This window comes from Crocuta crocuta, unplaced genomic scaffold (genome assembly GCF_008692635.1).
Source record: "Crocuta crocuta isolate KB4526 unplaced genomic scaffold, BGI_CrCroc_1.0 scaffold597, whole genome shotgun sequence".
NCBI lineage: Eukaryota > Metazoa > Chordata > Mammalia > Carnivora > Hyaenidae > Crocuta > Crocuta crocuta.
In genome coordinates, this window is record NW_027532427.1 from 714983 (window position 1) to 741339 (window position 26357).

Below are 26357 nucleotides of genomic sequence, written 5' to 3' on the forward strand. Positions count from 1 at the left end.
TATGCCAGTCTACACTTTTGTCAGAGAGACAGGCACATGGGTCAAATTGGAGATCAATAAGAAAAATAGGTTATTATCCATCTGGAAAGGGCAGGGCCACTTAGAAATTTGGGATACACAAGGTAAAGCCACCCATGGGCAAATGAAAGTGATATGGTAGATAAGCCAAGGTCTCCATAACCCTCTGGGATTAGAAAAGTAATGTTTGCACATAGATAAATGTTAAACCATTTCCTCACTTTAGAGAAAAATTGAAAGCACAGGCAAAATGCTTGAGCTTCTTAAAAACAAAAAAACAGAACATATATCAAGTCTCATAGTCCAATTGCAGAGTACAAAGTCAATCTCTGTCTAAAATGAAAGTCCTCAGGAGAGAGGGATCTCTTTGTGGATTACTCAAGGTCTTTGTTATTTTTTCATTTGTCTCCATTAACCTTTTCGATACTTAATGCTTGTTATCCACACAACACACAGGGTAAAGTACAACTTCCTCAATTACTATAAGATTTTTAATATCAGTGAGGAGGTTGAAATGAAGATACAAAAATCAGACTTGAGAGTTGTACAGAAACTCATTTTATGTAAGGAATTGTTAGTATATCTTTTTCTTTAAAATGGTTTACTTATCAAATTTTCAATACCTATATCTCCTTCTCACTCTCAGCTATGGAACTTGCTTTGGGCTCCATTAAGAGAATGGAGGCAATCAAAAAGATCCTTCACAAGCATGCACCACCACATCCACAAACACATACATACCTGTTCCTGGACCTGTTCTTCCTTACCTCCTATTTTTTGTGAACTATCTGTATATAATCTCTCCATTTGTTCACTTGATACCTCTCTGTCTCTGTTAAACAAGAATATTATACCAACAATTGTCCCTTTCCAGAATCATCACTTTCCCCTCTTTACTGGAGCATTCCAATTTATTTATATAAAGAGATGTATTGTAAGGGATTGGCTCACATGATTATGGAGGCTGGGAAGTCCCAAGACCTTTACTTGAGATCCAATGACAGAAGTTCCCATCTAAATCTGAGTCCACAGGCAGAGGAAGAATGATGTCCAGACTTAAAGATAGTTAAGTTGAGGAGCACCTGGGTGGCTCAGTCTGTTAAGTGCCCGACTTTGTTCAGGTGATGACTCACAGTTCGTGGGTTCGAACCCTACATCAGGCTCTGTGCTGATGACTTAGAGCTTGGAGGCTGCTTTGGATTCTGTGTCTCCCTCTCTCTGCCCCTCACCTGCTCACACTGTGTCTCTCTCTCAAAAATAAATAAAAATTTAAAAAAAATTTTAAAAAGATAGGTAGAAAGAGAATGAATTCTCCCTCACACAGCCTTTTCTTTTTCTTGTCAGGTCTTCAGTGGGTTGCATAAGGCCCTCCCACATTGGAGAGAACAATACTTCTCCCCAGTGCTTTACTCAGTCTGCAGATTCAAATGTTAATTTCATCTCAGAAACACCTTCACAGACACACCCCAAAAAATGTTTAATCAAATATCTGGGTGCCCCATGGCCCAATTAACTTGACACATGAAATTAAGCATGACAATCTCCCACCTGAAAAAAAAATAATACAAGCTCTCCCTTGACTTCTACATTCTTTCCAACTACATTTCCCTTTCACTCTCATTTATAGCAAAAGTTCTTTAAATATTTTCAGATACCCACCATGTCTAGTTTTTCTCCTCCTATTGTCCTCTGAAGCTCGTTCATTCAGCAGTCCAATACAATATACTAATTCTCTGCATCCACCCCCTTATTCTGCTTAATTTATCTCCGTAGAAATTATCACCATCTGACATAATTACCTAGTTTTTTGCCACCTAAAAGTATAGAGGTGCTCATAAATATGTTGCAACACAGGTTTTTTTAAAACACATGATATATGCTCAACATTTCAAATGAATAAATGAATGAAAATTAAAATCATCTAACAAGCGCTCATTACCTGTAGTTTTACTCTTAAAATAAGCCAAATAAGAATACAATGATGCTATACAAGTTCAAAACAACAGGTATCTGATCTCCCTAATAGTGCCTGGAGCAGATAGACCTTTTTGTTTTAAGCTTTATTTTGAGAGAGAGAATGTGAGCAGGGGAGGGTCAGAGAGAGACAATTCCAAGCAGGGTCCACACTGTCTGTGTGGAGCTCTACACAGGGGTCAAGCCCACAAACCATGAGATCATGACCTAAGCCGGAATGCAGAGTCAGATGTTTAAATAACTGAGAAACCCAGGCTCTCCTGGGACAGATAGACCTTTGGAACAATTCCAACTCACCCAGAAATACCAGGGATCATACAGATCCATAAAAGGAGCAAATTTTCACCTCTCTGAAGCTGAGGCATCGAAAACAAACCAGAGTTGCGACAGAGGCCTATGTAAACGAACGAGACTTGTTACTACCTAGCTATGGGACTCCATCGAATTTATTTCGTCTTTCTGAGCATTGTTTCTCTTCTACATGAGAGCGTAATCTCTTGACAATTGCATTACCCATTTTCCAATTCTCTGGGAATTTTTTTTTTACACTTCCTCTCCTTCCTCAGTTCTCCAAGAATCTGTCTCCCTGCAGTGTCTGCATACAATGACTTGACTTGAAACATCCTAGAAAAAATAGATGCTGAGGAATCAACCCAGCCTCTTGCCACCTCATTCACAACCTGTATCCACCTACCTGCCTCCGAGATCGGCCTGCTCCTAAGGCCAACTTGCACATGTGAGCTTTTATCTCATTTCCTCTTGCCTTCTTGTGGGCTTTATTTCTAGTCTTATTTTCCCTCTCTACGTCACCAGTTCAACATTTTCTTTTCAGTTATCTGTATCAGCATGCTAGCCTTTTCTTACACATCTCCTCTTAAACAACAAAGCAAAACAAAATAACAATGCAACAACAATAGCAACAACAGTGGCAATGAGAAATCTTCCATTGTATAAATATATCACAATTCATTTCATTATTCCGTATCAATGAATATTAGAGCTATTTCCAGATTGTATCTCTTTGTTTGATTATTTTTTACGTGTAAATCCACTATAAATGTTTTAGACATGTCTTCTGATAAATAGGAATAAGAGTTTTTCTAGATCAAATATTTACTAGTTACATAAACTGGGACCTAGATGGGACACATCTTCAATTTTACGAGATAACACCAAATTGTCTTCCTATGTAATTGTACTAGTTTGCATTCCATGAACAGTATAAATTGTTCCATATTCTCACCAAAGCTTGTTATTACCAGATTTTTTTATGTTTGCCTATCTGCTGAGTATCAAATGGTTACTTAAGTAACCAAATAACTGTAATTGGTATTTCCATAATTATGAAGGAGATTGAGTAACTTCTATGTGATAGAAGTTTTCTCTCTGTGAAATGTCCTGGTTCAAACCTTTGGCCCCTTTTTCCTGTGAAATTCTTTGTCTTTTTCTTATTTATCTTCTTAAGAGCTCTCTATATATTCTAGAGACTCACAATTTGTTGGTTACATGTGTTATAGATGTATACTCCCAGTCTGTGGTTTAGTTTTTTTCTCTATGATAACTTTTGATGAAAAATGTTTAATTACATATACTGAAGTCCATTAATATTTTGCTTTATGGAGTGTGTACTTGTATCATATCTTAGACTAAGTAAGGCATGGTGTTTAAAGTACATGGTTTTCAGAGTTATCCTTCTGGCCTGGGTCCTGGCTCCACGTCTCATCAGCTGTATAACCCTGGGTACTTAGCCTTATAGGCTTCAGTTCCTCCATCTGTAAAGTAGGGATAATCTTATAGGATGGTTGTGAGGATTCAATGTGTTAATTTCTCTAACTTATTGTAACCGCATTTAACATTTTAAGTACTTAATAAGCCTTGGCTATGTTCACTTAAGAAATTCTTTATTACTCCCAGCTCATAATATATTCTCCTTTATTTTCTTCTAAAAGATTTAAAGTTTAAGTTTCAGACTTAAATCTTTAACACACATAAATTTTATATTTTTGTACAGCATGAGATACAGGCCCACAAAAATACATGAGACACTTCACAGATTTGTATAACATCCTCACTCAAGGATAAGTGCTCGTTTTCTTTGCTTTGTTCCAATTTTAACACATCTAGTGCCAAAACAGGTGTTCTCATAACATTTGATGCATTAACTTCTTACTTACTCATTAACTTATTTATCTAGGCATCCACAACTCATCATCAGTTAGACTTCCTCCCTCCCCATTGACCACCCCTCCTCAGTTTTCTCAAGGACCAGAGCTCCTCTGATTTGACCTCAAGAGGTTAAATTGTCTTAGCAGGTGCCTGGTTAAGCATTTGACTTTTGCTCAGGTCATGATCTCATGGTTCATGAGTTCGAGCTCAGCTCTGTGCTTACAGCTCAGAACCTGGAGCCTGCTTCAGATGCTATCTCTCCCCCTGTCTGCCCATCCCCCACTTGTGCTCTGTCTCTGTCTCTCTCAAAAATAAATATGCATTAAAAAAATTTCTTTAAGGTTAAATTGCTTGAGAATTAAATCCTATTCCCTCTTTTATCTCTATACTCTAGTGACTGGAAACTGAGGGCAGATTACTTACAATCAAATTCTGACTTTTTCATGGACTAGGTATATAACTGAGCAATTATTTAACTTCTCTTTGCCTCTGTTCCCCATCAGTAATATTGACATAGGAACATTTCTTACTTTGTCAGATTGTTATGAATATTAAATAAAGATGGTAATGCATGTACATCACTTACAACAGTACTTGGTATTTAGTAGGTGCTGAATAAATAGTAGCTATTATTTTCAACAGGATTTCAGTTGATCCTATGATTTTCAAAGTTACCTAATTGCTGATAATTTCAAAATGTATGCATTTAGCCCTGGAATCTCCCTAAACTGAAGACTTACATAGCCAAATGCTTACTTGGCTGTTTCATTTTTTAGATGTGCAATAGAAATTTTAACTTAGCTTTAACTTAGCATGACCCAAGCATAACTATCAGCTCAATCCAAGCCTTCCTGCTCAGAGAAAAATGACACCAACACTCATCCATTTGTTCTAACCAAATCCCCCCACCCTTGATTTACTTTGATACTTTCTTTCCATATCCGGCCCTGAAAGTTCAATTCTGATACCCTCAAAAAGGCATCCCACATCTGATCATCACTCCCTAATACCACTCTAGTTAACAACTTCTTCTCTCTCCTGAACCACCATGACACACTCTCTCTTACCACACTCTTGACTCTATTATGGTCCTTTTTTTCCATTGTGAAGTGAGATTAAGCCAACCTAACCCAATATTACTCCAATCACTACCACCTAGCTTCCTTAAAATTATCCCGTGGCTCACCACAGCACACACAATAAAATTCTAAGTCCTTCCCATGGAGTAGAGGGTCCTAATGGTCTGGCCCCTGCTTACTTCTCCAGGCTCCTCTTCCTGCATCCCCTCAGTCACTGTGCTCCAACCACACACCTTCTTTCTGGATCTTAAATATATAAACTCATTTTCATCCCAGGGCGTTTGCACTTTAAGCTTGGGATGACTTAACCCCAGGTCTTCACCTGGCAGCTTTCTCATCCTCATCATTCAGGCCCCAGCTCAAAAGGTCACCTCTTCAGAGATGCCTTCCTTGACCACCCCAGTTAAAATTTTCCACCTCCAAAGGGTTATCGTGTTATTTTATTCTTTGTACTTATTGGTATTTATCTGTGTCCTTCTACTGGAAATAAACTCTTTGAGGACAGCAGCATTATGTCATTTTCATACTCCCTAGAATATGCCTGACACACACAATCAGTTCTCAATACCTAATTATTAGCTAACTCCCAGATATTGTTCTAAGTCCTTTATATGCAGCACTTCATTTCATTCCCCATAGGAAACATATAATTCCCATTTTATAGATAATAAAACAGTGGCAAAAATGAAATTCATGGGCCACCTGAGTGGCTCAGTCAGTTAAGCATCCAACTTTGGCTCAGGTCATGATCTCACAGTTTGTGAGTTTCAGCCCTGCATCGGGCTCTGCACTACCTGCTTGGGATTCTCCCTCTCCTTCTCTCTCTGCCCCTTCCCCACTTGAAAAGTTTCTCTCTCTCAAAATAAACAAATAACAAACGAATTTTTAAATGAAATTCAAAATTATCTCTTGTTTCCCATGTTATGCCCTATTGCTTAGTACATTGCTGGATGTTAAGTAAATATTTGTTTAAAGGAGAGATGTGTAAAAACATCAAAGAAAAAAATTCAAAGGAAAGTTCAATAAAAAGGGAAAAAAGAAAGAAAAAAGCTAAAGAGTGCCTTTTTTTAGTCTCCCACACCATCAAATAAACTTTAGAAGGCCAGAACTGGGTTTCAGAATTCACACCCCAATAAGACCTATAGGAAAAGTCGGTGTTGCTACTTCCTGTGAAGTGCCTCGGGATACAATGGTTGTGAAAAATGCTATAAAAATGTAAAGTTGTTCTTCACACCTTTACTTGGTGCTATTGTCTGTTTGTCAAGTTGCAGCATACACAAGACCACAAAGCCTTAATAATTCAAGTTTAGAGGAGTATAAATATGATTTGTCAGAGAAAAATAAAGGAAACTTTCAGAAAAGCAAAATTCAGAGATCCCATCTGTTGTGTCCTGTGCATTCATACGTCAGAAATCCACATGTATCTGGTCCCTATGGCAGGAGGTGACTTATTTTTGTCCAGGACCTGCTCCCACCAGAGAGGCACAAACAACCCAGGAAGGAGCTGCTGTGCTGTGAGGTCCAGGAAAAGGACACAGAGAGGGCATTGCTGCCCTGAAGGACAGAGGTCTGGCTCGCTTACAGGAGGCTTCATTTTATTTTTATAATTTTTAAATGTTTTTTAATGAGGTTACAAAAATGTTTTTAAAATTTCATAAATTATAACATATGAAATCACTTTCCTTAACCACTAGTTCTGGAGTTCTAAGCCTTGAAGGCTACTAAACCTTCTAGGAAATGGAATCAAGTCTGTGGATTCATTCTCTCAACTGCCTTAGGTGTGATTGGTTCCCAAGATACAGGATAATTCAATCCTCAGGTCTGTGGCTGCTAATGGAGCCAGGAATAAGCAAAGACAGGCTCAGGGAGGGGAAGCAAGAAGAGGTAAAATGGGGTATTCCCTCAGATCCCTTTATAGCTTCTGTGCACTCTCCCCAAATTTGACGGTTTTGTCTCCAACTTGACCACACATGTGACTTTTCTTCCTTGGGCTGCCCTTAGGCTACTGGAGCTTCATAAGTGCCTGGGAGTTTATATGCCCCCCTTTCCCAAATGCCAGAACAACACTTACCAAGGGTAGAAAATGAGCGGCTGAGGAAAGCACTCTTCCATGCCTCAGGCTGGGATCAACCCTGAGGCATGCCTTCCTTTCCAGGTGGCCCCTATGGGATCAGGCTTAAGTCACTCTCTGTGACTGAATTCTTGCCTCAATCTGTATCCTTGCTTTCCTTCTTCTCTGCTCTGCCCCGCTTTCCTCACTCCCTTATTGGTTTCTCCAGAATGTATCATTTGCATTTGAATCCTTATACCTGCTTTTGGGAAACCCAGCCTAAGAAAATGAACTACCTCAAAGGTTTCTATTGGGAACTAAATGAAACAATATTATACCTAGGAATGGTGCTGACCATATAACAGGCCTCTGATAAATGGCAACTACTATCTTTTCTTTAAGAAGGGAGCTGAAAGTCTCCTTACCTTTGCAGTTTTTATAGATCTAATTTGGAGCACACATGATGGAATGCACCTGATAAATACACTTCTTGTCCAGCCAAAGTAATGGCTTCTGTTCCTCTCTGAGCACGCCCCTTGTTGTAGATAACATTCTCCTTCCCCCTCCTGCCAACGAAAAAAAATTAGAAAGTAAATACAAAAATAGCTGCGTAAAAGGAACACAATAAATTTAGATGATAACTCCCACTGGATTTGGAGTCATGTTTATCTGAATGTTTATTTTTATTTTTATTTTCATATTTATTTTTAATTTATATCTACCACTTACTAGCTTAGCTATTTGATCACAGGTAAATTGCTTAACCTCTCTAAGTCTCGTGTTCCTCACCTGTAATAAAGAGGAAAAAAGACCCACCAGTTTTGCTGAGTTGTGAAGACCACACAATGTTTATCGAATCAGAGACAGCTCAGTGTGTTAGTTAAGAGCAAGGATGCTAAAGTAAGACTCCCTGGGCTCCAAGCTCTGGTTCTTGCTTATTGTGTTAGTCAGGGTTCTCCAGAGTGTCCAAATCCACAGGAGCTAGCTAGATAGTTGATAGATACATAGATAGATAGATAGACAGACAGATAATTATGAGCAATTGAGTCACACAACTATGGAGGCTGAGAAGTCCAGACCCTCACAACAGTATAAGGTCCGATCTGATTCCAAGTCTGAAAGCAGGAGAAGACTATCGTCAAAGCTTGAAGAAAGGCAGAGAAAGAATTCTTTCTTACTCAGCCTTCTATTCAGGCTCTCAACAAATTAGTAAGGTCCACCCTGGGCATATAGTAAGTACTCAGTAAAAGTTAGTAAAATTGCCTCTCTGGCAGAGAGTAGAAATCCAGAAAATATTTGGTCCGTACTCCTTGGAAGTAGAAAATGAATATGGCAACTGTAAATTTGAAAATGTCTCCCTTACAGACACCTTGAAGAGAATGATAACCAGAATTTTTATTTTTTTGACTATGGAACAAGAATCGCAGGTTTCATCTTAAAGCAGCACATGATACTTTGTTTAGAGACATAGAACCCCAGGCTGTAAGCATCAGTAGATTTTGAGATTGAGATTGAGAAGGTTATGGAGTCTTCTATTTTTGGAGGTCTTGAAGAAATAACATCATGTGTCTGAAATAGCTTGAGTCTGGTTTTTCCTAAAGGTAAGAAAAAGAAGGAAAGTTTAACCTCCTCCCATATTTCCTTCTGTTAATTTCATATCCTCAGTTTTCAGAGATTATAAGCAAAAATATTAGAATTCCATTTTCCTAACTATGATTTTCTTTCTCTGTGGGATTAATATTGTTTGAAATAAGCCAGGGAATTGTCTTTTTTTTTTTTTAATCAGAGTGTTATCCCTGCCTACCACCATGAACAGAGCAAACAACACTTCAGGTTTTTGTTCCAAAGCTTGCCATCACAGACACCTCCTATAGGCGCTGCATTCTCTGTAACACGGTGGTTCTTCAGGGACTTTATAATAGTTTTGTGTTGTTGCAAACCACTGTCTGGATTTCTACCCTGAGATGTCTGAAAATGCCCTTATGCCTTGTATCCCTTCACTTGTTATCGTGATATAATTTAAAGATTTTTTTAAATCATAAAATGGAATTATTACAAGGTTGTCAAAACAGGCTTTCAAATTAGAAGGGGCTGCCACTAGCAAATATGAGCAATTGTACTTCAAAGGAAATAATGATTCTAACAAATTATAAACCACTGAGTAAAATAGGAAATCATAAATCTATACTTAACTTACAATCCTAGTCCTGAAAACAACTTTAAAAACATTAACATGCCCAGGAGCACCTGGGTGGCTTAGTTGGTTAAGAATCAAACTTTGGCTCAGGTTATGATCTCGTGGTTCATGAGATCAATCACCGCATTGGGCTCCACACTAAAAGTACGAAGCCTGCTTGGATTCTTTCTCTCTCTCTCTCTCCATCTCTCTTTCTCTCTCTCTCTCTGCCTCTACTCTGCTCGCCCATGTGGGCTCTCTCACTCTCAAAATAAATAAAGAAAAACTTAAAAAAAGATATTAGTATGCCCATTTTATATGTGGGGTAACTAAGCTCAGAACATTGAAGTGGCTTTTCTAAGCTAAAACAGCTGCCAAGTGATAGGGGTTTTTTTTTTCCTTCTAATTTTTAGAAGCATTGCAAAGTTACAGAAAAATTATAAGTATGGCACAAAATTATAAGTACAAAAAAGCTATTTTCTTCCTGAACTACTGAGAACTGTTGAGCTATGTCCCGTCACACTCAAATACTTTAAAACAAGGACATTTTCATTCAAAACCACAATACAACAATCAGTGTCAGTGGCCCTGGTAGGTAAATAGAAAGAAGCACCTGCACATAACAGACATTCAGTTAATATTTCCAAATTTCATCTGAACAAAAGACAGGTAAAATGTAAGTATATCGATTCCCAAGCGTAGGTATAATCAGTGAATATCCTAAGAACAATGCTTTTAAAAAACATCTCACATAGACTTGTTTCTTCATTTACGGGAATGTATATAAATGGGAAACCTATACCATAAATTTGCATATAGATATTTCTTTTTTCTTTTTTTTTTTTTTATTTTGAGATAGCACAGGCACATGCATGAGCAGAGGAGGGACAGAGAAAGAGGGAGAGAGAATCCCAAGTAGACTCTATGTGCAGCACAGAGCCTGACTGGGGCTTGATCTCACGACTCTGAGATCATGACCTGAGCTGAAATCAAGAGTGGCTACACACCCAGGCATCCCCGCATATAAACATTTCATTCATTAAACTTCCAAATTAATGTCTAATTTCCATTCATTTATAGAATTACATATTAATATAAATTTATATTAAAATGTATATATAATTTATATAAAGTTATATAATTATATATAATTTATATAATTTTATTCTACAAATAAAAGATGTAGAAGTAAAGATATGACAATAATGAAAGATGTTGCCATTTATTTTATGGATGATTATACACATATAAGATACACATATAATACAGTCTAAATATAAGCAATTAAAAATTGTGACTACTTTTTTGTCTAAAATAAGTAGAGGGTAAAAACCTTTAACATTCCTAGGCATTTAACAGATCCTCCCACATTTATAAATTGACTAACATCTTACCTTTCTTAAGGTAGCAACCTTTTCATTTTGTCAGTCTGGGTGTTATCATTGTCATATATATGAAGATATTTTGAATAATAAGTGAAGACTTCAATCTATAGAAAACAATAAATGACTAAAAAACTTCCACCCAATTATACAACTGCCAATTAAACTTTGGTAATATTTCAGAGATGCAGAAAGAGTTGCATAATTCCACGCTTATGACAATTCCTACTGGGCATGAGCAAAAGCAATTTTTCAGGCACTTATAACCTCATTATTCTTTAATAGTTAAATTTATATTCAGTGAATTTTCTGTATCCAAGTGTCAGCTTCATTCATGTCAATAGTGCTGGATGCTACTTCATTTCAAACATAACGGGGTTCCTGACTGATATTCAACAAAATCCTCTACAGCATTTGTCTGATTACTTGTCTTACACAAGCTTTTTTAAAAAAAAATTTTTTAATGTTTTTAATTTATTTCTGAGAGAGAGAGAAACAGAATGAGCAGGGAAGGGTCAGAGAAAGAGGAAGATACAGAATCTGAAGACAGGCTCCAGGCTCTGAGCTAGCTGTTCAAGCACAGCGTGGCTTGAACCCATGAATGGCGAGATCATGACCTGAGCTGAAGCCAGACAATTAACTAACTGAGCCACCCAGGCACCCCTACACAATCTTTAAAAAAAAAAAAAAGAAGAAGAAGAAGAAAATTATGTTAGTTTCCAGTCTTAGACATCACACATTCTGAAATCCCACAAAATCCAAAGGACACATGCACATACCGCAGAGAGTGAAGAGGAGGGAGAGGAGAGTCAGAACTGCAATACCCAAGGGGTGGCTGAGGGTGGAAAGCCATAAACAACTCGTCAGTGAAAAACCGAGATCCCATGCTAGGTCATTTCTCAAAGGATCCTCACAATTTACCATGTGGACAGTCCTATACGGAGTCATTTTCAAACCCGTGGAACAGGTTGCAGAGTAGATGACAAACATGAGGGGAAGGAGAAATATACTGAAAGACAAAGCTCCTGTAAGCGCAATTCATTTGCTAGGAGAGATTAACAGAAAAGTCAGCACAGTTTGTAAAACAAATCTCTAAGAAATAAATTCTAAGGCAAAATCAGAAGAAATCTATATAAATTCATCTGATCATAGAAATGTGGATTGCACTTTAAAAGTCACAAACCTCTCTTAAATGCCTATCTATGTGTGTGTGTGTTTTAATTTCCTCTATTATTTCCAACAATTTTCATTATTTGGAGGCAGAATGGTCTTGAGCAGTATTGTCGTTAAATATAATTTAAGCTGCACTTCTAATTTTTTAAAGTTTAAAAAAAAATTTTTTTTTTTGAGAGAGAAAGCACAAATAGGGGAGGAGCAGAGAGAGGAGGACTGGGGACCCAAAGCATGCTGTGTGCCAATAGCAGCAAGCCTGATGAGGGGCTCAAACCCATGAACCGCAAGATCACGACCTGAGCTAAAGTTGTTTGCCCTACTGACTGAGCCACCCAGGTGCCCCTGCAAGTATAATTTTAAATTTCTATTAGATACATTGAAAGAAAGCAAAATAAACTAGTGAAATTAACTTCAACAAGGCATTTTATTTAACTCAATATATCCGAAATAATACCATTTCAACATATAACATAAGATAGAGATGTTTTATATTTTTTATTATTATTACCATCACTTCAAAATCCAGTATGTGTTATACACTTAGAGTCAGCAATCTCAATTTCATAGTCATCCGATTAGCCAAGTAGAATAAAGATAATATGGATTTTTGTTGTCAAGGGTCTGATTTTTTTAAGAGTATTTTTTAGAGCAGTTATAGGTTTACAACAAAACTGAGAGGAAAGTATGGAGATTTCTCATTAACTCTGTCCCCACACATGCATTGCCTCCCCATTATCAACATCACTCAACAAAACAGTATATATATATTTTTTACCAAAGATGGACCTTACATTGATACATCATAGTCACTCAAAAGTCCACGGCTAACCTTAGGGTTCATTCATAGCATTGTACATTCCATGAGTGTAAACAAAAGTATAATGATATAGATCTACTGTTATAATATCCTACAGAGGATTTCCACTGCCCTAAAAATCCTCTGTGCTCTGCAAATTCATCCCCCTCCATCCCCAAACTCCTGCTAACACTATTTTTATTGTCATCATAGTTTTGCCTTTTCTAAAATGTCATAGTTGGAATTATAGGGTGGAGTCTCTTCAGATTGACTTCTTTCACTTAATAATGTCTTCCATGGCTTTTCATGGCTTGATAGCTCATTTCTGTTTAGCACTGGATAATAGCCCATTGACTGGATATATCCGTTTATTTCTGCATTCAGTTACTGGAGGACATCTTTGGTTGCTTCCAAGATTTGTCAATTATGAATAAAGCTGCCATAAATGCTTGCATGCAGGTTTTTGTGTAGACATAAGTGTTCAACTCCTTTGGGTAAATACCAAGGAAAACAATTGCTGGATCATATGGAAATAATATGTTTTTAAAGAAACTGTCCACCTGTCTTCCAAAAAGCCTGTACCATTTTGTATTTCTACCAGCTAAATGAGAGTTCATGTTGCTCTACATCCTCATCAGCATTTGGTGTTAGTGTTCTCAATTTTGGACATTTTAATAGATGTGTAGCAGTATGTCATTGTTGTTTTAATTTCCATTTCTCTAAAGTATATGATGTTGAACATCTTCTCATGTACTTATTTTCCCTCTGAGTCTCTTTTTTTGGTGAGGTGCATGTTAAGGTCTTTGGCCAATTTTTAAATCTCATGGTTTATTTTCTTATTATTGAGTTTTAAAAGCTCTTTGTATGTTTTGGGTAACAAACTTTTATCAGATGTGTTTTTTGTAAATATTTTTCCCAAAAATTATTTTGCGAATAGTTTGCTGCTTCTCTTAATACTGTCTTTTGTGGAGCAGAAGTTTGTGATTTTAGTAAAGCCCAGCTTATTAACTATTTCTTTCATGGATCAATCTTTGGTGTTATATCTAAAAAGGCATCAGCATGCACACATCACCTAGATTTTCTTCTCTATTCTCTACTAGGAGTTTTATCGTTTTGCACCTTTAATCCTTTATAAAGAGGTAGAATTAATTGTGATTACCAATCATGTATGCCCATGTCTCTACAAAGAAAGACAGCAACAAATAGAACTTTATTTCATTACCGTTTTTTCAGAATTTAGACGTCAAATTTTTTCTTCAATGTTCTCATCTAAACATAATGCAAGGATTGATATGTAAATGATTAAGTGAATGAATAAAGGAATATCAGAAACATTTATTTTTTCACAAAAGGGCAACATTTTCTGTTTCATGGTTCTTTATGCAGTAGCCTGGAATTGGGTGCATTATTTGCAATTATCTCTTGTTTCCAGTCATTGAGACACCTTCTTTTCTTTTTTTTTTTTCTATGATTATAGTTGCTAACCTACATGGTAATACTCTAAGGTTTTATTTTCTTGCTGTCATGTATTGTAAATCTCTTTCTCTATCTTTTCCTCTCTGTCTCTGACCCTAGACCCTAACAGTGTAAACATTTAACTAAATTGGGTTCCCATTATGGTAAATAGTCTATTTTTTAATAAAGTAGTAAAATAAAATTTTACTATTATAATCAATTATTTTTAATATATTCTAGAAGCTAAATTAAGCCATTTTGACAAATAGATCCTTTGAGAAAGTTTTGAGACAAATCCATCTTATAGCATCTCATCCTCACCCTTCCCTACTCGTGTGCTCGCTTGCTCTCTCTCCCTCAAAATAAATAAATTTTTAAAAAAGTTGCTGTGGTGCTCTATCCATAAACACAGGAGGAGACCTCAACTCTTCTTTGTAGAAGGAAACAGAAACCCTTTGTTGTAGTTGTGGCATGGGGGAGAATCTCTTGAATGAGCCATAATTCTGCAAATGTAAAATCAACACACACATATTTTCTTTATGGAAAAATATAAAATATTCACTGTCATGAATTCCATTTGGCAATGTAAATTGCCCTGCATAAACTGTGTTTCTGCAAAATATATTCCTGAACAGTGTGTAGATTTAAAAACATACCACTGCTCATTGGAATTGTGTGTGTTCTTGAGTAGCTCAAATAGGAAGTATGAAGCTGAGATAGAGAGAACTATGGAAAAAGCATACAGATATGGCTTTGCCCTCAAGCTACTACTAGCTGATGTAAAAAGTATGTGATCAGACTCAACCACTGATGTTCTATACATGATGTCATCTAAATACACTTATATTATTATTTCATTCAGGCCATTAAGGAAGACCATTTCCATTTTGGTTAAGACAGACTTTCTTCAAATGTGATTTGCCATTGGGATGCCTGGGTGGTTCAGTCAGTGAAGCAACTGACTCTTGATTTCAGCTCAGGTCATGATCTCAAGGTTCGTGGGATCAAGCTCCATGTCAGGTTCTGCGTTAATAGGGCAGAGCCTGCTTGGGGATTCTCTCTCACTTCTCTCTCTCTCTCTCTCTCTCTCTGCCTCTACCTTGCTCATGCATAAACATTCTCTCTCTCTTTCTCAAAACAAATAAATAAGCTTAAAAATGTGATCTGATATTACTATTGTCAGCCAACCTGGAAAGAGGAAAATTCTAGGGACAAAAAATGAAGATTGGAAAACAGACCTCAGGCTAGGATGAGAATGGAATATTTTCATCTCTCTGGGCCTTGGAGCACCTGCAGCTTGGACACAGAATAGCCACTCTCAAGGGCATTTTCTTTGGACAGGGTAAACTGGCTCTTACTACCCACCTGGCATCGAGTTGACTTATAAATGTTCATCAGACCTTATTGAAAATTCTCCTGTGAACTGCAAGAATAGCTATGTTCAAGAATACTTTTAAATTCATACCATCATTGCTTGCTCCTACCAGATTCAAAACTTTGTTAAAAATTGTAGGGTGATCTTGCTCTGTGGGTACTCATTTTATGCTTGGAATGGGGTCCCAAAGGAACTAGTCGTCCCCAGAGCACCTGTCAGAGCAGGAGGAGCAGCAGCCACCAGTCGTGTTTTGTGTGTTGAGTAGCACTTTCAAGAGGCTTTGCAGGAGCAGAGGTACTCCACCTCACTAATAGGCCTTACTTTAAATTTGTTTCCTTCTCTGAGGGGACTCAGCCTGCCCAGCAAGACTAGAACATTTCCTTAAAGACTGACATTCCCTCTCCCCTCAGAGGCCATTTCATATCCCTTCTCTCTGCAAACCCTCCAAAACCCCTCTTTCTCCCTGCTCACTCTTAAATAATAGACTTACCTTGTACTCCACTGAGATAATGGAATAATCAGATGGGATTGTCTTCAATTTCCCCCAAAATGAACCTACAGCCCAATGAAAGACCCCATGAAAGACCAATCCTTATCTAGCAAATGCCAGGCAAAGCACCCGTGTTCTATGGACAGCCTCTCTCATCCTCTCAAAGATTTCACTGTGGCAAAGATTTCCCCTCTCTTGAAGACCATGAATTATTCTTCTCTAAGGGTTATTAACATTGACAAATATACAGGTTCTGAAACTGCCATTTGGAAAAAACAAACCACAAAATTTTTTTTCTTTTTTCTGGACCTTTCATGTTCTGCCTTTCTTTACTTCCCTCAATAGCCAAATGTCTGGAGATAATTATCTATATCCACTTCCTCAGCTCTTATCTTCACCTTACTTCATTTGGGTTTTCACTCTTTTCATCAATGACTCCAATGGAATAGCTCCTTAGGATCTTGTCAATGAACTCCATGCTCCCTTCTCCATCTCCTCTTGCTTCCCTTCTTAGCCATACATTCAAACACTCTTACCTTTTTAAAACCTTTTTAAAAACCCCTTTTTCTGGACTCCAGAACATCATATATTATTTCATTTTCTCCCATCTTCATTGATTCTCTCTTTCAATATTCTTTACTTTCTTCTCTTCTTTAGTTGACTTCTAAACGTTAGAGTATTCTAGGGATTATTCCTATAGCCTCTTCTTTTAGCTCCCATTCATATTCCCCAAAAACTCAACCACATCCATTGCTTTAAATACTATATATATTTTCTTACCTCTCAAATTTAAATCCCCCATCCTCTCTAAACCCTAAATTTCAGACTGTATATCTAACTACTTGACATCTTTAATAGTCAGACTAAAAACAGCTTATGAAAAACAGAACCCAGGCCTTGTTCTACATCACTAAGCCACTGCCAAAATATTTTTTTAATGTTTATTTTTGAGAGAGAGACAGAGAGAGAGAGAGAATCTGAAGTAGGCTCCAGGCTCTGAGCTGTCTGCACAGAGCCCAACACAGGGCTTGAACCCATAAACTGTGAGATTATGACCTGAGCCAAAGTCAGATGCTTAACCTACTGAGCCACCCAGGCAACCCCTCTTATCTGAGCTACAAAAATAGCCAAAATATTTTCCTTATTTCCATACTTGTTCTCATATTCTTACACATCCATTAGCCAGAAGATTTTTTTTTTAAGTAAAATGCTTTATGTGTTTTTTTAAAGTAAATTAGATCATGTGGTTTACCTGCTTAAAACATGTCAGTATCTTTCAGTCATTCTAATTTCCCTCTGATGTCCTGCAGGGACATACATAATCAGTTCACTGCACAATTGTCAGACTCACCTTGTACTACCTTACCCCTTTCTCACTGTTTCAGTTACACTCCTGTGGTTTATAATCAGAAATATATATGTCATCTTCATCTCCATTTCTGGCACAAAGCTCCTAGAACGTTTGGAATTTTGTAAGCAATTAGAATGACAAAGGGTGTGTTTTGTTATGTTAATGAGGTATCTTTAGGTCCTCTAAGGATTGGGGCTGGTCACCAGAGGAGCCAACCATAGGATTAGAGGGTTGGGCCCTTTAGTCCCACTCAGTTGACTTCCCTGGAAAGGAGGAAGGGGTTGGATACTGAATCAATCACCAATAGCCAATGATTTAATCAATAGTACCTATATAATGAAGTCTCCATTAAAAAAAAGGGGGGGGGCAGGGTTAGGAGAACTTCCTCACTGGTGAACACATGGAGATCTAGAAAGGGTGGTTGCAAGGAGAGGGCATGGAAGCTCCATGCCAGCTCCATGCCCTTTCCCTATACCTTGCCCTATGTATCTCTTCATCTGGAGGTTGACTCATGTCCTTTGATATCCTTCTTTATAAACTAGTAATCTAGTGAGTAAACTGGTTTCCTGAGTTCTGCAAGCTGTTCTATCAATTAATGAAACCAAAGGAGGGGGTCATGGGAAGCTCTGATGTATATAGCCAGTCAGTCAGAAGCACAGGTAACAACCTGGTTTCTGAAGTGCAAGTTCAGGGTGACAGAGTATTGAGTATTGTGAACTAAACCCTGACCCTGAATCTGATGCTCTCTCTTGGGTAGACAGTGTCAGAATTGAGATGAAGTGCACCCATCTGATGTCAATGACTTGCTTGGCGGTGTGGGAAGAAACTCCCATGTCAGATCGGTGACCAGAATCATACTCCTCTTCCCTCAGTTGCTCTAACTCAGTGGCTCTTTCTCAAAACTGCCTTTGTTGCTCCTTCAATCTGGAATGTTCTTCCTCTACTTCTGATCTTCACTTAGTAGGCTCCATCTCACCATCTAGGTTTTAGCTCACAGGCCAACTTCTTAGAAAACTGTCCTATTGTCTCTAATGGTGTCTCTTTATACCAGTTTGCTAGTCAATTTCTACAGGATTGCTCTGCTGTATTTCCTTCAGAGTATCTATCGTTATCTATAATTATTTATCTATTTGGTATCACTCACTCACCCCTCACCTGCCACAATCTATAAGTTTCTTTTTTTTTTAAGTTTATTTATCTATTTTGAGAGAGAGAGAGAGGGAAGGAGGGAGAGGGAGAAAGAGGAGAGAGAGCATGTGTGCATGGGGAAGGGGCAGAGGAGAAAGAATCTCAGGCAAACAGCTTGAGTTCTCTGCTGACAACAGAGCCCAAAGTGGGTCTCAAACTCTCAAACCCCAGGGAGATCATGACTGGAGCCAAAATCAAGAGTCAGACACTTAACCAACCTAGCCACCCAGGTGCCCCACACAATCTATAAGTTTCATGGAAACAAGGACCTGTCCATTCTGTTCACCAATAACCCATGTGCTAGAAAAGTTCCTAGTACAAAATAGGTATCAATAAAAATAGTTGTTATATAAATGGATATCCTGGGAGCTTGTCAAAAAAAAGGACAGAATGAAAAACCTGAATAAATCTGTTCTTAGCCCATGTAAAAGAGAACCTGGTGTCATTTCCAGAACTAATTAGAGAATGCTTTAAGGGGATCTATCATGTCAGCATTAACTTCACCATCATAACATGGATATGAAAGGAAATAGACCTCATTTTCTAGTCACAGACAGCCAAAGCCGGGCTATACCAGTTATATTTGCAACAATTCGGGCAGGTAGATGTTATTATCTCTATCTTAAAATAGCAATATGAGGCCCAGAGAGATATAATAATTTGCCCAAATCCACATAGCAATTAGATGGTAAAGCTGGGATTCCGACCTCTGTGTGTTTGATTCGAAGGTCTATGTCCTTCCTTGTATCCTAGAAATAATAGACTGCCGAGCATAATGGTGAAACATTTTCTTTTCTGAAAACACTTATTGCTATTCATGAGCCCAAAGGGAGTTAAAAATGTGAATATAGGAGTTGGTCCAGAGGGTTAAGAGGAGGAGGAAAAGAAGAAACTGTGTGTATAAAAAATGCAGCTGATGGGTGTCTTTTCAAATACTATGGTGTCTCAATAGGGCCTGTTGAATCACACATGCACATAATCAGTGTAATTCCAGGAGCAAGCCCGCTTGGCTCAGCAGTTTTAATATACAGATCAATTTTGCATTACCTCCTTCTGGCTGTGAGTGCTCATAGAGGGAGGTCATAAAACATTTATTGGGCCAAGGATGCAAATTGAGCAAAGAGTGAATCTTCAATCTGTGGACAGGCTCTTGAAAGAGACTTGTCAGATAAGTCTGTGATGAGCATTTGCTCTGCCCTACACCCTATGAAATTTTTATTTTCATTTCCTCTAAAGAATTTGCCTCTTTAGGGGGTGGGAAATTATATACATATACACTTATGCATATATATGACTATAGCACAATAAATCATGTGCCACTTACATTTTAAAAATAAAAATGCATGTGACAAAGGCTATTTGAAAACTAAACTTGGAATATTATGACAGAAAGTCTCCAATTATATCCTATGGATAAAACAGCAATTGGAAACACTGAGAAAAAGCACAGAAAAAATGTTCACTTCTACCATGAAATAGGTCTCCAGGCCAAAAGTCGATATTGTGGCACAATATCCAGACAACTAGTTAGTCACTGGTATAGGGGATTTCAAGGTTTGCATTGGACCCCAGAGAAGTGAAGAGACCAGGATAATTTCCACACTTGCTGTGTTACATTTAATTAACTCTCAGGGTGTCATGGCTTGCTGCTGCCCATTTTAATCTCTATTAACCATTTCTCCTGACTCAGCTAATGAGAAATGAATGATGGTCACCACAATTGGTCATCCTGGCACAAAAAGGCAAGAAAATAAGCAACTCCAAAAAAAACCAGGGTGGCGTTTAATAAATTTGGCTGGTCCAATTCAACCCTTAAGAACCCTGTGCATTATGCCCATTATTTCTGGGCATAATCTGAAGATGTTCCATGTTCGAGTTCCGGTTCCGGTTGGGAGTGATTGTATCTTTCTCTAAGATCCCTGAGAATTTAAATCTGTAACATTCTTTGGAACAAACTAGGGCTAACTTGTACCCTTGCTTTTCTTTTTAGGACAACACACTGGGTAAAAAATGGATACAGTATGTCTTACATTGGTTTTATTTGCTTAATGGCTGGCAAAAGTGCTACAGAGAGCAAGAACTTAATCAATATTTGTTAATGAAGCTGATATTTTGTCTTTATATGTCTCTCTTAAAAAAATAAGGACACAGTTATGACAATGGTCATATTGCCCATAGCTGGGCATTGCCTGCCATGCCAGATAAAGTATTAATTGGAGGAAAAGAAATAGTTAAAAAGGAAAACTACCAGGTTATACATATGTAAGATCACAACCAGCCAGGCCATAAGCTTCTTGAGGGCAAGAACAGACTTCTTTATTCAGTATCCTCAGTAATTATCACAATGTCTAGTCCACAGCTAGCTAGCTGTTCAATATTTATTTGCTTAATAAATGTCATTCTGCCAGCTCAAACACACACACCCACACACACACACACACACAGTATCTTCAGAACAAATACATTTACAGAGATGGATTTTACATTTAAGGAAGGTACAGTAAACATACAAGATTTTCTATGACCACTAACCCAAATCCTGTTGGGCACTTTAAGTGTTTTGTATGTTTTTAAGTTGATCTTCGTTTCACTTCATTCTGCTTTCTCCAAAAATCCAAATGATTTTTATTTTTATCCTATTTGTAAACCTTACCCAGCCCCCACTGCTTTCCCAGGCACTATAGTTTTACCTGAAGTCAGCATTATTCCCGTAAAGTCCCAAGGTGGGGCGGGGGGAGGGGGTCACCAAATGAACAGAGGCCTTTGCCTGCTCTTTCTCAGCAAAAGGTTTCACTAAAAGAAGACTCAGGTCATCCTACCTGAGTGTCCTCTTACTTGTGTCCTCTTACTTTGGAGTTCTAAAAATGCAAAGAGCTGCTGTGTGAAAAAAATAATGTTTGTCCCTGATGGCACCCATTTCAAATCACTTAATCAGGACATACCTACAAAATAATGTAATTAATTGTCAACCAAGTAAGTCACCATCCCAAGTTACCTAGAAAGGAACAAAGCTTAATCCAAAATATAACAGGCAATACTCTCCTATACATCCCTTCTGCGTTTGTCCAAAAATACCTCTTTAAGAATCACAGAACTAGTGAAATCCAAATAAAGACTGAGTTTAGTTAATGGTAATATACCAATGTTGGTTCCTCAGTTGTGACAGATGTACTATAGTAAGATGTTAATAACAGGGAAAACTGGGCAAAGAGTAAGAGAAATCTGTACTACCTTTTGCAGATTTTAGGAAATCAAAGTATTTTTAAAAAACCTTTTGAGCCTTTTTTAAAAAGAAGTCATAGAATACAAGGAGGAACTTTATCGGATGACTAGATCTCTCCCAAAGTTTTCCTGAGAAACAAAGTTCCTATGGGAAAGGCCCAAGCCCTGTTCACAGTTTTAGACCAAACAAAGCTATAACTGAAGGTCTGTCTGAGAAAGGATAGCAATGGTGGCAGACAGATTCGGGAAGTTAACACAGCATTCTAAGGGCCAGACAGTGAGACATCAGGAATGAGATTCATTGGCCTTAGTAGGGTCTTGACTGGAAGCAAAGTAAAATTGTACTTGAACTTAAAGCAGCCTATCTTCCTTTCCCCTCTGCAGACTGTTTGTCCCTTTAACAGGACAGAGTCACACCATGGAGACAATCCTATTCAAGAGAATTGAGTAATAAAATTAAATCAACTGCATTATATCCTGGAAAAAAAACATCTCCAAGAAAAAAAGGCTTTTCCAAACAAGTTAGAAGATGAATATTGTAATCCTAGGGACAGTGGAGAGAGTGCCAGGCAAGAGCAATGGTGAAAATGGATGATCCACACTTCAGAAAGATAGGGTGTGGAGGGAATCAGAATTACAGATGTGAGGGAGACGCCTGGGTGCTCAGTTTGTTTAGCATCTGCCTCTTGATTTCAGCTCCAGTCCTAATCCTAGGGTTGTGGGAACCAGCCCTACCCTGGGCTCTGGGCTGAGCGTGGAGCCTGCTTAAGATTCTTTCTATCTATCTATCTATCTATCTATCTATCTATCTATCTATTTCCTCCCACCCCTGCCCCTCTCCCCTGCTCATTCTCTCTCTCTCTCTCTCAAAAATAAATAAACATTAAATTTTTTTTTAATTTAAAACAAAAAAGAAGAATGACAGGTGTGAGAGAAATCCGAGGCAGGCAAACTGGTCCTGGAAGAGTGGGAGTTACAGGGACTAGTACGCAGGGCTCGTTCATTGTGCAAAGAACAAAAGAGCATGGCAGCTCCAGAGGACAAGAGTAACCATCAGCCTTGGTGAAAAGCTCTCAAGTGACCTTACCTGGGATCTTACAGTCTGTGGGGCCTTTAGGATGTTTGGGTATATTTAAAGGGAGGATTTTAAAAGCATTGGAATTTCACCAAAGCATCATTAGTGAGAAGTCACAGCACTTAGGAATGAAGCTAATGGGCATGTTTCCTCCACTTCAGATGAAATTGGGCTCTTTCAATTTACATGATATATCTGGATGAAGCCAGACCATGGCAAACAGCATTGCCTACCAGCCTAAGAGAATCTGAAATTTTTATAGACCTGATGGAGCCCCAGTTGGGCTGTGATAGAAGGAGAAGGTGGCTAATTATGTCTTTTATTTCTTATTAAATACAGAAATACTTTCAGTCACAGTAACAGTCTATAATAACAGAAGTGTTAGGTCCACTGAGGTTGGGCTTAGCTTTCCATGAATTTGACTTCAGGGATAAAAGAAAGTCCAGAAGGATCTGTAAGTGGTGGAATTTTCCCCCAACTGAGATGCAGAGAGGATGGCATCCTATCTGAGGACCCCATCCAGCCATATCAAGGCTAAAACATGAAATGAAATATTGAATCTAATTTTCCTTTCAGAAGTCAAGACATTATAAATTGTTAAACAATAAAGTACATTTTAAAAGACACATGTTTATTCTCCTAAAAAATCTGAGCTCTGCTTTCCTAGGATAAGACTTAAGGCTTTTCCATAATGCTGTTCAAAACCACAAACTAGAATCTGCCTTCAGGAGAATCTTTTATTCTTCTTTAAGGAAAAAGGAAGGATCCACATTCACCCTGTCCCTATCGTAAGTCAAAAGTTTTAAATTATTTTTATCCTGTAATTAACAAAGTAGTACCTTTTAAAAATTAAATACAGAACCACATAAAATAAATATTTTTTTAATTCTTTTATTCTCACCCTCTGGCATTTGCCACTGTTAACAATTCAGTGGCTATGTTCCCAAGCATCTTTAATGTGAATAAAATCGTAAACATAAACACATTTTTACAAAGATGAGATTATACTCTACATTATACTTTGCAACCTGCTTTGACACGTAACACTTTCTTCACATACAGAATCTTTCTGACTACACTATGTCACAGATAACATTATACCTATTTCAAGAATGGGTAAGCATGCCTCAAGTACGTTGTGTATTCTACCCATGTTCACACAAGCAGTAAATAGGATTTGAGCACAAACCCATTGTTTTTCTAAGGCAAGCTGCCTGGAATAGAATTGGTGTATGTTAACCTTCATTGTATAGGTCAGGCATAGACAAACTTTTCCTCCACATGGGCAGATAGTAAATATTTTGAGCTTTGTGGAGCTCATAAGGTCTCTCTCATATTCTTTGCATTTGTGATATGTTTGGTTGTTTGGTTTGCACCCCTTTTAAAATGTAAAAAACATTCTTAACTTAGGGAGCCATGCAAAAACAGGTTCAGATGATGGAGATTGGTCTGGGTGGCTGCAGTTTATTAATCCCTGATATAGTTTCAGTTGCACAGTTTAACAATATGGGCTTTTAAAAAGCCAAAATGTGCCTCTTTGCCACTGAATGTATCTTTCCTTTTGGCTAGACATGTACATTCTTAAAATACAAATCAAGCTTTGGAAAGTTTGAGATCACTGACTCCATCCTTGTACATGCCACTCACCATGACATCATCCATCAGGGGGGAAGTGACAAGGCTTCACAGAACCCATTCAGGTCAAACTGAAGTGGAGATTTGGTTTTCCTGAAACTGACACTTTGGGAAAACAAAAAGACAAAAGTATAAATCTCTCATACAGAAGTCTCAGTAGAAGGCTACTTCAAAATGTTTGTCTTTTGCTTCTTTTTGTTAGTTGCCAGGAATTTGCCATCATCAGAACTGAATTCTTTATTTCGAGACACTAATGAGCAAGCCACTGAAAGACTGGCTGCCATTTTTTATTACAGCAAGGTCTTATCGCTTCATATTGTCAAGACACAACTCCTGCATGCCTCATCCTCCTCCCCTTAGTAGAAGAAGGAAAATAATTTGGTGTGACATTTATCTCTGTGAAAAAGCAGCAGGGTGTATTAGAAAAAATAGGATCTTTGGAGGCAGACTTAAATTTGAATATCAATGTCTTTATTTATTATTAGTTAATATTTGGCAAGTTACTTAAACTCTCTGGGCCTCAGCTACCTTATCTCTAAAGTGCAAGGTTGTGAAAAGAATGAAGATTGTAGCTACATAGATATTTAATTTTAATAAAACAATATTATTTTAATTATTATAAGACAATAATACTGCAAAAAAAATCACAATACTGCAGATAAATATGGAAAAATCATCCTAGAAAAGCAATCCTTATCTGGTCCATGAAATACAAAATCCAGTGTATTCTTTTTTTATCACAAAAATTCATCAGCATAATAGCTTTTATAATTCTATTAAAATTCCCAGGGAACAGGAGGCCAATTTTAGAGAATTTGTGAGATCATTCTCTACATTCTAGTGTTAAGATATGTATCTTTCTTACCTAAAAACAACTAAAAATATAGACTGTCTTATTAGAAATCTTGTTTTTAAATGCACATAATTAGAAAAGTAATACAACTTCTTTTAACTACTTCCGACATATTTTTTCCTCCATCAACCTGAGCAAGAACAAACAATGCTACAAACACAATGTCTGTTCTCTGTTTAATAATGGATTCAGCAAAGGAAGAATACATCCTAAAAGATTAATAAGAAGCAAATATCCAGGACAGTGAAAAGACAAACAGCAGAGTGGCTGTTTTGCTTAACCGCCTGTCAGTAAATATTCATGCCTGGCTTTGGTCTTTCTCGGGGCCCATGCTGCTAAACTTGGCCCTCTTCTCAAATTTCTGTCAATAGCCTAAAAGCTATATTCAAACAAACACTCAAATGTACATTACTCTAGTTCTTTCAGACAAACTGACACGATGGGTTTCCATTTTAATTAGGGAGGCTTCTAAAATGATTTACATCAGAACTGTCTACAGCTCAGGAACAAATGATAAAAATGAGAATTTCCTTCCATATTTACATTAATGTATTCTTCATTTGTGGGCAGCATGGTTTGAGGGAGTCAAAAGCAAAAAGTCAGAACATATCATGCTTAAAGTATTATGAAAATCACATAAGGAGCCCCAAATTATGAAATGCTGATCGATTGTTGTTAATTAGTAATCTCACAATCCTATCAGATTGATTAAAATTCTCCAGTTGTTAAGCTTTGTTCCAACAGTAAAAAAGAAAAAGAAAGAGACAACAACAACAACAGAGATTATCTTTACTCATAGGTGACATATCTGAGACTCGCAAGCACCATCCCTTCCCATACATTATCTGTTCACCGTGGCTCAGTCCAGAACTCAACTCTTTTCAATCCATTTTTTCAGG

The 26357-nt window shown here is 37.6% G+C and overlaps 1 non-coding gene across 1 annotated transcript; it reads right to left on the bottom strand.

Moving 5' to 3' along the window:
• Positions 1 to 4023: 4023 nt before the first annotated feature.
• Positions 4024 to 4128, bottom strand: LOC144244149 (U6 spliceosomal RNA). Its single transcript, XR_013338849.1, has one exon. It is a non-coding gene; the product is annotated as a U6 spliceosomal RNA (small nuclear RNA).
• Positions 4129 to 26357: the final 22229 nt, after the last annotated feature.